We start from the raw sequence: 13,890 nt of genomic DNA, 5'->3' as shown, positions 1-13,890 counted from the left end.
AAATTGTTAATTTAAAATGGCGAAATTGGACAAATAAATAAAAATTTTTAAATTGCTGCTGTTAAAAAGCCCGCCTTAACCTGTTTGGTTATATAGAAGATTTTCTCGCGCGGTGGGGGTTGGCCGGTTCTTGCACGCTCGGCTCAGGCGGAACGTGACAATGAGTCATGCTTTTTTTCGTGCGTGCAGCCGGCGTTCATCGATTTAAAAGACTTTATCACGTCAAAAAAAAAAAAGGAAACTTCAACTACGTCACAACATGGCGTCTCCTGACATCGCGCGCGGAGTCTCCGAGCGACGCATGCGCACGCGCGCCGACCTGTGACATGTCTGCCCGGCGTCGTCCGTCGGGCTTAAGGCCCCCGCCCACCCGGGCACACACACATCGGTGTGCAGAACTTCAGGGAAAACAACGCGATTTAAAAACTACTCAATATATCCGAGTGGGGTCTACTTACGAAAAGCATTTAAGAGTTCGTTGAGGGCCGAAAAGTACTTTTGATTCCGGATTAAGTTTTTAAACTGTATTTTTAGAAGAGTTAAAATGGCTAAAACGCATGTTTTCAGAGTAATTTTAAGGCGTAAAACAACTAGTAAAGATTCTTGAAACCACTTAAGGGACTTGAATTACACCTTTATCTTAATTTCTCCGCCATGTAATGTTACGGTCGCCGCTCATATGCACGACGAGAAGACTGCGCGCCAGTCCAGAGGAGACACCGCGCTAGAAGCACCAGCTAGTCCCGCCTCGCTAACACACACACACCTCTGACGAGGCGGACGCGAAGGGATTGCCTCGCTCGGTTGTTTTCGCGCTGCGGGGTTGGTAAGCCTGGCCGGCCCCGTGCACCCGCACGCGCGAGGATATCGCTAATTGCGACCCTTTTATCGTCCCCGGTTGTTCTCCTTGGTTTGATTGCCTCTCCGAGAGGGTTTGTAATTTCGCGAAACTAGTTTCGCAATTCCTGGCAGTAACAGTAAAATCCGCAACTCCCCCCCCCCCCTTGTCCCGCCGCTCTTATTCTTCTTTTTTTTTATTCGCCTGGTAGACACGGGAGCTAAGCCTACTCACGATACATTCGCAGAAAGAGAGAGAGAGTGTGCGAGAAAGGGGGAAAAGTCTCCAGCCTGCTGGTGTCGACTATTATAATCGATTTGTTCCGAACGGCCGTCTGCTGGTTGTACCTACACCTCATCGTAATTCAGGACCTGTGTGGACTTAACGGCTTAACCTAGAAAATACGGCTTCAAGTATCGAGTGGAATGACCCGAAAGGCGAATAGGGGAAAAAAAAAACTTTTTTTGTGCTAAATCTGGATACAGTTAAAACTACGTGTGTAATTAAGCATTATAAATGAAATACTTTCTACATTTAATTTTTTTATGTGCGTGATTAGGACTGCTTTTATTGAACATAGATTTTTACCACGCTTGTCTGAAGTTGACTGAATTTTTTGTTTGTGTAAAATAACTGGGAAATAATATCTCGAGTATCACATAACAGTGTATATTTAAAATTTATTAAATATATTTTTTTAATTTGACGACTTTCGAAGTTTATGATGGAAATTCATTTATACTAAATATATTTTTATGTATTTTTAATTTTTTTGCTATATTTAATAAAAATGTTTAGAGTAATTTTTTTGGGGAGATCCAATACGGCAGAATACAATATTCCAAATTGGCGGCCGGGTAAAGTTCAAAGGTCATCCAATATGGCGGTTGTGAAGTCATTCAAGGGTGCGGCCATACCCACGCTATACAACTAACTCGCTATTTAATAACCGCGATATAATTACATACACTGTTGTATGCTGGAAAACGGTGGTTTTTCTCTGTTTTTTTTTTCAATGTATAATCGTCGTATGATAATTTTTCCCCGCAAATAAATAAACTTAAATAAAAGCAAGAGTTGTTTTTATTACTTTTCATGTGCGATACGGCACATTTCCCCAAATAAATCTAATGGTGCGATGAAGATGAAATATCTTGAAGATTCTCTGGCAGAGAGAGCCCAAAGATAGCTGCCATCCAGGCGATAATATTCGCAGAGATCGGTATCACGAGACAACAGCGGTAATAGCAGGGGAAGAGATAAGCTAATAAGACGTTGTTCCTCCCACGTCGGCAATTACGGGCTTGGTTTCATGCAATTTAGAGCGGTGAGGTATTTAGAGAGAGATTTAGTTCGTTGCCATCATTCACGGTTCATTTCCCGCCTCCCCGCGGACGAGTAGCGATATCGGACCCCCCCTCCCCCCCTCCTTCTATCTTCTTCTCCACAACCCCCAAACACTCAGGTTGTAATCTTGTTCCCCGGACTACTTTCCCTGGCCCTCCCCGCTGTTCTAAATGGTGAAGTGGCTCATAATTAAGTCGTGTTTTATTCATAACCACTTCCGTTTTACCTCTTCAAGAAGTTTTTCTACCGAAAATCATGTAATTAAACACGTAGAAAAAAATCCCCAGCAGTGGCTGGTTTTGTTCTTAGAGTACGTATTTGAATCTGATGAATAATGCGTTGAAAAAAATTGGTATTAATTAAAAAAAAACATGGATAGCAATTTTTAATTGCAGATTGTAGTCAGGAATTTTAACATAAAACATTTCCGATCATACATTCAATTAATCTCTTCAAGTGGAATGGTTTTTTTTTAAGTAGATACGTAGCAACGCACACGTTTAAGGGGGAGATGTTGAAGTCAAAATACGTCTAATTGTACTCAAAAAGTTACTTGTTAGATATTAAAAATTATTATTTAACCTTTGGACAAATCGAGGTAACTAATTAACTTTGTTAGATTTTCTAAGACTATAAAAGATAAACTGTTGGATATAAATTGTTAAGCTGTATAGTTATTCTTAAAAAAAAATTAATACATACGGAATCCTTAATGTTTCACAGGATAACTTAATTGCTGCAGCTACTTTGTTTAAAAATTACTGTGAATTTACAAACTTTTCTACGAAGAATGCGCCACAGATAAACGAGTGTCTTAGTTCCAGATAGATGGATCTTCGTATTTGGCCCGTTATACAATGACACGGAAGCGGACACATATGACGCAAACGGAGACGGATCTCGCGGAACGGAGTATACACAATGACATTCACTCCTACGGATCAGCTCGGCAATGCCCAGCTCTTCCGTTTACGTCGCTCCGTGCGACCAATAGAAGCAGAGCATTTTCCGCTGTGGTGGCTGTGTTTGTTTACGTTCTGAATACGTTAAAAATATTTTTACAAGTACAAAGTGTGTTGTATTAGTACTTTGTGGTTTATTTTTATACGTGTTAATCCTGTCCCGTGTTATTATCTCGGGAAAAACAACGCGATTTCCAAACTACCCTAGATATACGAGTAGAGTCTGCTTTCGAAAAGCATTAAAACTCGCTCGAAAAGTACTTTTGATTTCGGTTTTAATTTTTTCAACTGTTTTTTTAGAAGAGTTAAAGTGGCTAAAACGCGTGTTTTCAGAGTATGTTTTATGCGTAAAACAACCAGTACAGATTCTTGAAAGCACTTAAGGGACTTGCATCACACCTTTATCTTCATTTCTCGGCCATACAATGTTACGGTAACCGCTCAGATTTCACAGTTATTCTGTGCACGACGAGAAGACTGCGCGCCAGTTCAAAGGCGCCACCGCGCTAGAAGCACCAGCGAGCGTCGCTAACACTCACTCACACACACACACACACACACCTACACTCACACACACACACACACACCCGACCAGACGGCCCCGTAAGGCGACGACACACGACACAGCACTCTGCGCAGTTCATCTTGCACGGGATGGCGAGCTTTCAAGGTAGTCTCTGCGGAACATGGCTTCTCCACAGGATATTGCGTTTCATTTCGCGCGCGGAAAACCCGTTCAGCGCCCTCTTCGTCTTGCAGGACGACTGCAGTGCGAGCGTCTCCGCTCCAGGTGCTTTCCGAAGTCCGTGTGCGAGAAGCGCGGAGTTCGGAGTCGGCGTGTGTGCGACAACCATACTCAAAATGCCTGTACATGAGCTGTCTTTCGAGAACGCCTATCGGTAGAGACCGGAAAAATTCGCGGATTCATTTCACGACACGCTAAAATTTAATTAATTGTATTTTTATGCGACTTCTGCTATTGGTTCACTGTTAACCTGGAGGACTGTGGGCCAATTACAGACCCTCAGTCAAAGCAGCGTCGAATCACGAGTCTCCCATTTGAGACGCCTCACACGTCAGCAGCCAATGAACAGGTGACGTTTGCCCGAGTATGCACAGGATCGTGGAGTATATCCTGGAGGTCATTGAATACGCGAATTTTTACAGTCCCTACTAGAGACCGGAAAAATTCGCGGGTTCAATGACCTTCAGTATAGACTCCAATATCCTCTACACACCCTGGCAAATGCCAACTGTTCATTGGCTGCTGACTTGTGAGTCGTCTCGACTGGGTGGCCTGTGATTCGACACTTCTATGAGTGAGGGTCTCTAATTGGCCCTCAGTCCTCCAGATTAACAGTGAACCAATGGCAAAAGCAGCACTAAGGTATAATTATTTGAATTTTAGCATAACACGAAATTAATCCGCGAATTTTTCAGGTCTCTAGTCCCTACTAATATCTTCCACAGAATTCTCTGTGCTTCGCATCGTTTGGACTTTGGGTTGTTTTTCCAAGTTATTTTGGTAGTAGTTATTTTTGTAACTTGTGGTGGTTTCTCTTCGACGTGCCTGTGAAAGTGTCTCACCACCACGGCTCCTGGCTGGAGGAGGGAGGATGGAGGTTCCTGACGAGCGAAGGAGACTCGGAGCGAGCGAGCTGGTGTAATGGGGCCGACGGAAGGGTCGCGGCAGGGAAGGGCAGGGGGAAAGGGCTCGGATCAGTCAAGCGCCCGCGCCCTGCTACAAAAGGACACCCTCCACAGGATTAATGGCTGTTTCGTCTGACAGCGCGGGGTTTACGCCCTTCGCCAGCGCAGTGGCGCCCCTACACACAACATCTTCTAGAACTGAAGGATAAACTGTTACTCTACTCTCGTATTCATCTGACATTTGAAGTTGGTTCCATTTGGTTGTATAAAATTGTATTAATTTAATATTTTATAGTGCTACTGTTTTTTGTTTGATTATTGTATTATATCTAAAAACACTTAAAAATCATATATATACTTAATTTTGATAATTGACTTTAGGAAAAAATGCGTTAAAATAGCCGTTTAAGGTAGGAAATATTTACGATGCGTGCGCACCATGCAACGAAATATTTTACAGGATGAAATAAAGACTACATGCAAATAAAAAAATATATATTTTTTTTAAATATTATACTTTAGTAATTGATAGAGACCCTGAAATTTCGCGAATTCGTCTGGCCTCAGGGTAATATTCAAAGTCATAGGTGTGCTCAACCGATGTTTGCTTATCCATTGGTTGATTTCTTAGTGAGAACAGTTTTATACTTGTTAATTGGCACTAGCTGATTCGCTTACTTCTCTCCTAGCTGGGCATCATTGGCTCACGGTCGTAGAGGGGCGTGTCCAAATAACTGCGGTCCAATCATGAACACAGTGTGAGAGTGTGAAGGTTTGCATTCTAACTTACGACTAAATGAATGCGCGAAATTTCCGTATCTCTAATGATTGATATTGAATACGGGTCGATATCATAAAAATATTTATTTATTGTGAATATTAGTGACATAAATTGTGTTTATATAATTTTTCGCGTGTATTTTTATGAGTGAGTTTATGTTCCCGTATGTATAATTTATTTGCATTATAAATTATGACATTGTTATTTAATAAACAATTAAAATTAATAAGTTAGAACAAACATTCAGCACATTTATTGATTTGCATTATTAATTACAATTTATCTCGACTGTGTTACTAAATTTAATAATTAGTCTTAAAAACGGGTTTATTTTAATAATGAATATTGAGTAATTATTTAATTTTTAATTTGAATTAATTTATATTTAATTTATTAACCGTACATATATCACTCCAGTCATTTTATCATTTTAATTCTATATATTATTTCCATGCAAAATTAAAGTTGATATTTTACTACATCAAGTAAGTATAACTTCTAACGCGAGTACTAAAATACACGCACGCATATTTTTTTGATTTCCAAATGTTTTATTTACACTATTTTAGTGATACTATAATTTGTGTGGTTTTTTTTTTAATATTTAGAATGTAAGACGTTAGGAATAGTGCGTTAAAATAGCCGTTTAAGTGATTACATATAAATAGAGACCAGAAAAAATCGCGGATTCATTTCACGGCATGCTAAAATGCAAATAACTGTATTTTTATGCCACTTCTGCTATTGGTTCACTGTTAACCTGGAGGACTGTGGGCCAATTACAGACCCTCGGTCAAAGCGGTGTCGAATCACGAGTCTCCCAATTGAGACGCCTCACACGTCAGTAGCCAATGAACAGGTGAAGTTTGCCCGAGTATGCACAGTATCTTGGAGTCCATCCTGGAGGTCAGTGAATACGCGAATTTTTCCAGTCCCTACATATAATTTTTTTTTTTTTTTAACATTTTGGACTGTCCACTTTTGGCAGGTGTTTCATGTCACACGAACTCTTCGGTCACTCGACGTCCCTGGCTCTGAAGCCGGACTTTGTGACGTGAGTGACATCTCGGGAGTTTGAAATCGGCGAGTTGAAAGTCAAGAGAATTCGGAGATTCTTGGAAAAGACACGGGGAATCCGAGGTGAAACTGTCGAGCTCCAGTCTGCCGTCACCCGGTCAGTGAAGGCATTTTTTTCTTTGGTCGTTTTCTGTTTTATTGCGTAGTCATACACACTATTGTATGGCGTATGCGAAGTTCTGTTTGAATTACATAGGCCAGCCATGGGAACGGCGGAAGCTGGATTTCTTTCGGAAAGTTGCAAAATAGGTAAATTATATTAAAATATGTATATTCTTCGAGATTTGTAGTTTCGATCAATGAAAGCAAAGGTAAAATCAATGTTTATTGCGGACATCCTGAAAGTAGACTGGAGGCGTGTGTCGATGGTTGGACTGCCAGGGCCGGAACAAGTGGTTACTCAGGCACGGGGCAGGTCTGCAGGAGGGAACCTCGCAATGGTTTCTCCCAGCCTTCCCCGAGCGACTGACTCGGTCTACACATCGCCGCCGGCAGGGTTCACATGGCGATGGCCTGTCAAAGGAGGGGGGGGGGGGGGTTGTATCGCGCCGCTTTTAATAACCGGTTCACCGCCCACACTGCTAATTTCCCCTTTATCAAAATGCATGGACCGCGCCTGCTCATGGGACAAGGGCAGGGGGGGATTTCAAAACTCCATTCAAAGGGAAAATTGAATGAGTTACGTTGTTTTTGTGCGAAAACCCCTAGGAAGGGTGCCGATGAAAGGCCGGTGAAGGGAGGGGGGTTTGCGCGGCTCCCCTTGTTATCTGGAAACCTACTAATCTCTGTGTTTTTGTTTTACGGAACCCCTCAACCTACCATCCTTCCCCCCTCTCCATTTTTTTTAATAAAAAAGAGGCGCCCGAGGGAAACTACCCCAGGGGGAAAGAGCAGAGAAAAATAAGGGACAGGTGGAAAATTAAGGAACGGGGGGGGGGGAGGGGGGAAGAGTTTTGTAGTGAACAAGGGCCGAAGAAAAAAATGGTCGTGGAGATTTTGCTGCAGCTGCGGAAGATGAGGCCGGGGGGGGGGGGGAGGGGGAGGGGTTAGAAAGTTAATAAAAGTTGGCCACAACGCCGAGGCTCGTTCTGCATATCCCCCCCCCCCCCCCAACACTTTTTTTATCTCGCCAGTGCTCAAAAAAAGAGAGAGAAACAGAGCGCATGACAATGCCCGATTAAGGGAAATTAATGAGGGGGAGTCATGCTTGTAGTCCTAGGCGCGTAGCCCCGCCCCCTCTTGCCCGAGGAGTTATGGCTGCTTATTCGTACACGAAGCCTGCGCACGTAAAACTCACAGGCAAGTATTTTTTTTTTTGGTTGAAAAGGGGGGTTGGTGGGGGGTAGGAGGATAAATTTCAATTTCCGTTTCATTGTCCACATGTTCCCCGCCCGCTGATGGAACGAACTTGCGGCAATTAAGTTGGAATGAAACAAAACAAATGCAGCGAATGCAGTGAGTGGGGGGGTGGGGGGAGAAAAGGCCTTAAAACGACGGGTGAACGCAGGGAAGGAAATGTGAAACTGCTAGAGCGACCTCTGTCATTTCGCTGGCGTTTGTGAGCTGATTATTGTCACGAGAATTACCCCCCCCCCCCCAATTCGAGAGTTCATTATTTAAGCTATTACTCCTGATGTTATCGAGACTGCTTTTGTTTGGAAATCTGTGTTGAATTTACCGTCAGATCACAAAGTAAACCATTTCTGTAAGTTTTACAAGAAAAAAAAAATATTTTTCTCCAACTTAGTTGCCAAAATATTTTTTTATTGCAGCGCTTCAAGTTAAATACCCAAAATCTTTCGTCAGGATAGTTGGTCCGTTAAGCTGGGTGCTGTGTGGGCTATTGTGAGGGTGGTTGTATTTTAAAACCAGTTATGAAAAAATTAATATCTTGAAGTTTTTTTTAACGATCACGGTATTCAGTCCTTATTCTTTTAACGAATGGTGGTTAACGGCCAGGGTAATTAAAAAAAATATATGCCACTTTAATTCTGAAAATAAGAAAAGTTTCTTTTTTCTAAAGATATTCATCGCTATGCTAATGGCGTACTTTCGTGTCCATATTGGGTTATTCTTACTCAGCGAGTCAGAAGAAAAAAACACATAACAATGCATGTAGATGTCAGCAGAAAAAGAACAATTTTCTTCGTGCATATCTTTCGCGGTAAACAGAAAAAAAAATTATTGCATTGTTACCAAATATTACTATGGAAACCATTTGCTGAGAAGTAGTTTGTAATACTACAAGAAAAATATTGTAATTTCGTACAATAAATGACTATGTTTTTTTTGCATGTACGAAAGACGTCTTTGAAGATGATACTGAGTATTTTTAAAGTGAAACATCTTTGGGCGCGACTTGAGTAATATTTCAAGGCCGAATTTAATGCATCGTTTTCGTAAAACGACGATTTAGCTTGGCTTCTGGGTTGTAGCCGTGTCCTTGGCGAATAATTCACCGACGTTTTCGGTCGACATTGCAGTCGCCATCATCAGGTAGCTGTTACCTACGTTGGTAAATTATTCGCCAAGGGCACGGCTACAACCCGGAAGCCAAGCTACTTCAGACAATGACCGTGAAAGCCTACCAACATTATTAATAAACGATGTTAAGAAACGTTTCTGACGCTAAAAGGTCGGAGGATATGTTGCGGACGGTGCAGAGAATGCCTTGAGCGGGCTCCACGTGGCGGGGTGCGGCTCAGGTTGAACCCTGCCGACCAGCTGGCATCTAGTAAGGGAGTATTTGGGCAGAAGGCAAAACAACGGAGTTTGAGCTTATTTTGAAGTGAGTACCTAATAATTTCGTTATTTCATGTTTATTTAGAAAAATGTCTTTTCTCTTTTTTCTCTCTCTGCCGTTTTACCCCTTAACGATACACTACGAATCGAGGTTTGAATTGCCAAAGAAGTTTCACTTTTATCCCACTAAGTTAATGAGTTACCTGTTTTTTTTTTGACGAAAATTGGCGCATAATATTATATTTTAATTGATGTTTCATCCAAGCACAATTTTTTTAAACTATGTAAAATATATTAGAATATTCAATAATTGGACTTTATTCACTTCTCTTTATTTAATGCTAATGTAAAATTTACAATTATTTGTATTTTGCATGATTAAATCAGTTCAATTTAGGGGGGAAAAAAATTTACAGTACGTATAATGGAAGTTTTTTTAACCTGGCATATTGCATATAAAATCTGTACGGCAAATTTACCGTAAAAAATTTATACAATGGCGTAGGTTGAGTTCCTGTATTGGTGGTCATATTCCCAGGACGTGGTTGACAGGCAGTTTTTTTAGTTCCACTACGTTTCCTAAACTGGAGATGAGTAATCATGCATTTCGGCATAGGGCTACAGTTCAAAATAATTACTTCTTGAAGTAAAATCTCGAATCTGCAGACTAATATAAACTTCTCAGAGACTTATTTCGTGTTATTTGCTTACGTTTTCACGTCACCCAGTTAAAAATAACAGTTTAACCGACAAAATTGGAAGGCTTGAACAACTTTAGTTTTATAAGCTGAGAAAGTAGTATTTGACATAGAAAATGGCAAGATCCAGTTCAGCAACCTGCCCAGTTCTCCTCATGCGTGTGTTCCGTACGCGCTGAGAGCGGCTGGTACAGTCGCTAGTCACGTGAGACATGTGCAGCGGATGTGTGTTTGTGTCAGTGCTAAAAAAGCGCGCAAGCTGAACAGTGAGGCTAAAAAAAAAAAAAAAAATAACGAGCTGAAGTATGATGCTCAAGGGCAGGCCTGACGTAAGCGCAAGAGTTTTGGGAACTGCAGTTGACGCTCGATGGGACGTAGTTTACGTTGTTTTTGGAATTGGCGGTTGGGGTGAGAAGGGGGGAGTTGTCCCCTCCGGAAACTGAGCATGTGCTCCGCAGCTGAAGCTCGGTGTGTAAGTGTGGTGGGGGGGGGGGAGAGTGGTGTGTGTGTGAGAGAGAGAGAGAGAGAGAGAGAGAGAGAGAGAGAGAGAGGTTCTCGTCACTAGACGCCCCGCGTGGGGTCGCCATGTGCTGTCTCGTCGGGGCTGAGCACTTGTCCTCACATGCTCCCCCTTAGCTTCCCGCGGCTGGGACAGTCCCCCTCAGCAGCTGGTACAGCCAGGCGCAAATCACAGTCTCCAGTCGGCCCAGGTGGCGACATCTCCTTATTCCTTAAATATCCCCTGGCTTTGCACACGATTTAAAAAAAAATACACACTATGCGCATATTTAATAGTTAGGGACCGGAAAAAATTCGCGGGTTCAATGAACTGTACGATGAACTCCATAGTTGTACGTACACTCGGACAATTGCCACCCACTCTTTGGCTGCTGTCTTGTGAGACGTTCCAGCGTAGCAGCCTGTGATTCGATAAATCTTTGCTTGGGTGTTTCTCATTGGCCCAGAGTCATCCAGGTGAGTTGTGAACCAATGGCAGAGGCAGCACTAAGGTATAATAACTATTTGTATTTTAGCCTATCGCGCAATGAATTCGTGAATTTTTCCGGTCTCTACTTATTACCTAATGTACAGAATTTTCAAACTCCACAATTAGAAAAAAATTAAATACTGTAAATTTTACCATGGCCACAATTGTAAAGGTGAGGCTACACATAGCTAGGCTGAGTTCGCGATGTTCTCTATGTATGCTATGTTTGCGATTTCGGTCATTAAAAAAAAAAATTCAAGTCTCTATTTATAGTCTTACTTCGTGTAAATTGTCTCAAATTTGACATTTCTCAAAAGTAGTACCAGAAGTCGACATATTCTTCTGCCACTGTGGTGCTGTTAACAGTTTTCGCAAACAACTTCGTGTGATTGACGTTGCTTGTCGACAAACATCATGTGTTACTTTGGAAGTGTCAATTGGCTGGTGCCGCTTTGTGAGACAAGTTACGTGGCACAAACTGCAGCCGTCGTCTGGTTGGACCAAGTATAGTGCTAGTGTGTTCAGGTTCTCGACCCTGCTTTCACAACTGTAAGGGATTTTTTTTTCTGTTATTATTTATAATCACCTGTTTGTGCGTTACCGTTTATTTATTGCGTCCGCATCGAATTGTGGGCGTCCCCTGCCTAGTTTAATCAAACATTGCGACGAGCTGTAAAGTGTAATTAAAATCCCCGGATTTCATGGGAATGAAATAACGTGGAAAATGTCACATGCGTGGACGGTGGTTTTTTTTACAGCGGTTTATAAAGTTTCAAACACACATTCGCCAAGTTTTAATCCAGGGTCGTTCGTTAATTAAATAAAACAAGTTTGTTTTGGAGCTCTTCGAATTGGGAAATATTTTTCGCTTTAGCGTTAATCAAACATTAAATATAAATTTATTATTTAAAAAAAATAATGTATTGCATGTATAATACCTAGCTTTCATGATATATTGATATGCCTCTGGCTTAAAGTTTCGACAAGCTAGTTGAAACATCATTAGGGGCATGTATGTTTTTACGAAATGATTTCCAGACCAGCTGTGTGTTAAAACTGTGTAACATTGTCTGTGTTTCTTGGTTGACTGGGTTTATTTCAGGCGCATGTCTTCTGTCAGAACATCAATCCTAGCGCAAGCAAACGTCTCCCGAATGGCCCAGCCAAACAGGGCAATGACTTCTCTTGCAGACGGCCGACAATTACAGTCGCTAGCGCGGGCATACCTTACTGCTGTCCTAGTGAGGGATCAGATCATCTCGCGAAAAATTACATGCCCCTAAATATCAGCTATCCATATAAATGTTATTTCATTACAGAATACACCATGGCTGTTGCTTATCAGATAAATCATTTGAATGAAAAGTCGGTCATGTTATTTTGAGTAGTATTTAGCAACTTTAGGGAAGTGTTGTATATTCCATTCATGCACGAGAATGTAATAGAATATATAAACCATAACCATAGACAGGGAAAATTCGCGATTTAATTGACCTTTAGGTTTGATTCCATGATCCGCTCATGCACTCGGGCAAATTACGTTTTTTCTCATTGGCAACTGGATCGTGACACCGATTAACTGCGATATTTACGATTCGGTATTTCTTTTGTCGAAGGTTTTTTTTTTTTTCATTGGCCCCAGAGTCCTTTAGATAAACTGTGGCGAAATCACTGAAGTAACAAAAAAAAAGAAGGGCAAAACGTATTTGAATGGCAGCCCATCTGACCGCAGCTGACCAGGTCGCGCGCGACGCCTGGAGATCACGGCTGCAGGGCTCTACCCCTCCCCCTTACCCCCCCCCCCCAGCGTGTCCCTGGGGGCGGGGGGGGGGGGGCGGGGCGAACGTTATTGATATTTGACGCACGCGTCGGGGAAGCGACTAATTAATGCCGGACTTAATTATTCACGCGCTGGGAGGCGGTCCGCCGGGAGACACCAAGCCCCGACGTTATATTCAGCGAACAATACCCCCTCCCCGCTCTCCCACTCCCACTACCCCCTGCCCTCCCTGGCCGGTGGCATTGCGGAGCCAGCCCCGCGCGGTCAGAAATTACAGCAAATTCACGGACTTTTTTTTTAGCGCAGAAGTTACCGCAAATAAACTCCGTTATTTCGACTTCCGAGCTGTATGTTTCGTCCTGAACAAACAACACACACACACCTCGGCTGTATGGAGACTTAACTCTTTTTTAAAAAAATGTTTTGTTAATACATAGAGACTGGAAAAATTCGCGAATTCGTTATGCTTTATGCTAGGATCCAAACAGCTGTACCTTCATATTACTTCTGTGATTGTGTCACAGTTTATGTCAAGGACTTGTGAGCCAGTGCAAAACCTTCAACCAAAGAAGTATCGAATCGGAAGCATTCTCGTTGACAGGTCTTAGAAGTAATTAGCCAATGAGCATGTGGCATTTGCCCGAATATGTAGGGAATCGTGGAGTCTATCCTAGAGGTCATTGAACTCGCGAATTTTTCCAGTCCCTATCAATACAGCAAATAAATTTCTTCTGGATTCGTGTTCTAAAATAGTGATCTCAGTGTGCGTCAGTTCAAGATGATGTTCGTAAATTTCGGGAGATCCCTGGATAATTAATTATAAACAAGCGTTCCCCATAAATTGAAGGTGAACATTTTTAACGGTGTAGGGCGCGTCTCGTCAGTTACGGTTAGGGACCTGGAGATTTGGTGGATTCATTTGGGGTGTGGCTTAAACTGACAGTCCAATGGTAAATATGCTCACAATTTGTTTTCCTATACGCTGGTTTATTTATGCGAATCACCTTATTTAAAATGGTTAACTTGA

The 13,890-nt window shown here is 42.0% G+C and overlaps 1 protein-coding gene across 4 annotated transcripts in view; it reads left to right on the top strand.

The window, feature by feature from the left end:
* Positions 1 to 13,890, top strand: part of LOC134537337 (irregular chiasm C-roughest protein) — a 331,140-nt gene that overhangs the window by 22,205 nt on the left and 295,045 nt on the right. Inside the window, exon 1 of one of the 4 annotated variants that reach the window (XM_063377667.1) lies at positions 6,589 to 6,752. The exons of the other annotated variants lie outside the window; for them this stretch is intronic. The gene's annotated coding sequence lies outside the window, so the exon portion shown is untranslated. Of the gene's footprint in view, positions 1 to 6,588; positions 6,753 to 13,890 lie in introns of those variants that run through there. 4 annotated transcript variants of the gene reach the window in all.

Source organism: Bacillus rossius, chromosome 12 (assembly GCF_032445375.1).
Source record: "Bacillus rossius redtenbacheri isolate Brsri chromosome 12, Brsri_v3, whole genome shotgun sequence".
In the NCBI taxonomy this organism is placed as follows: domain Eukaryota; kingdom Metazoa; phylum Arthropoda; class Insecta; order Phasmatodea; family Bacillidae; genus Bacillus; species Bacillus rossius.
This window is presented reverse-complemented; position numbering and strand designations above follow the sequence as displayed.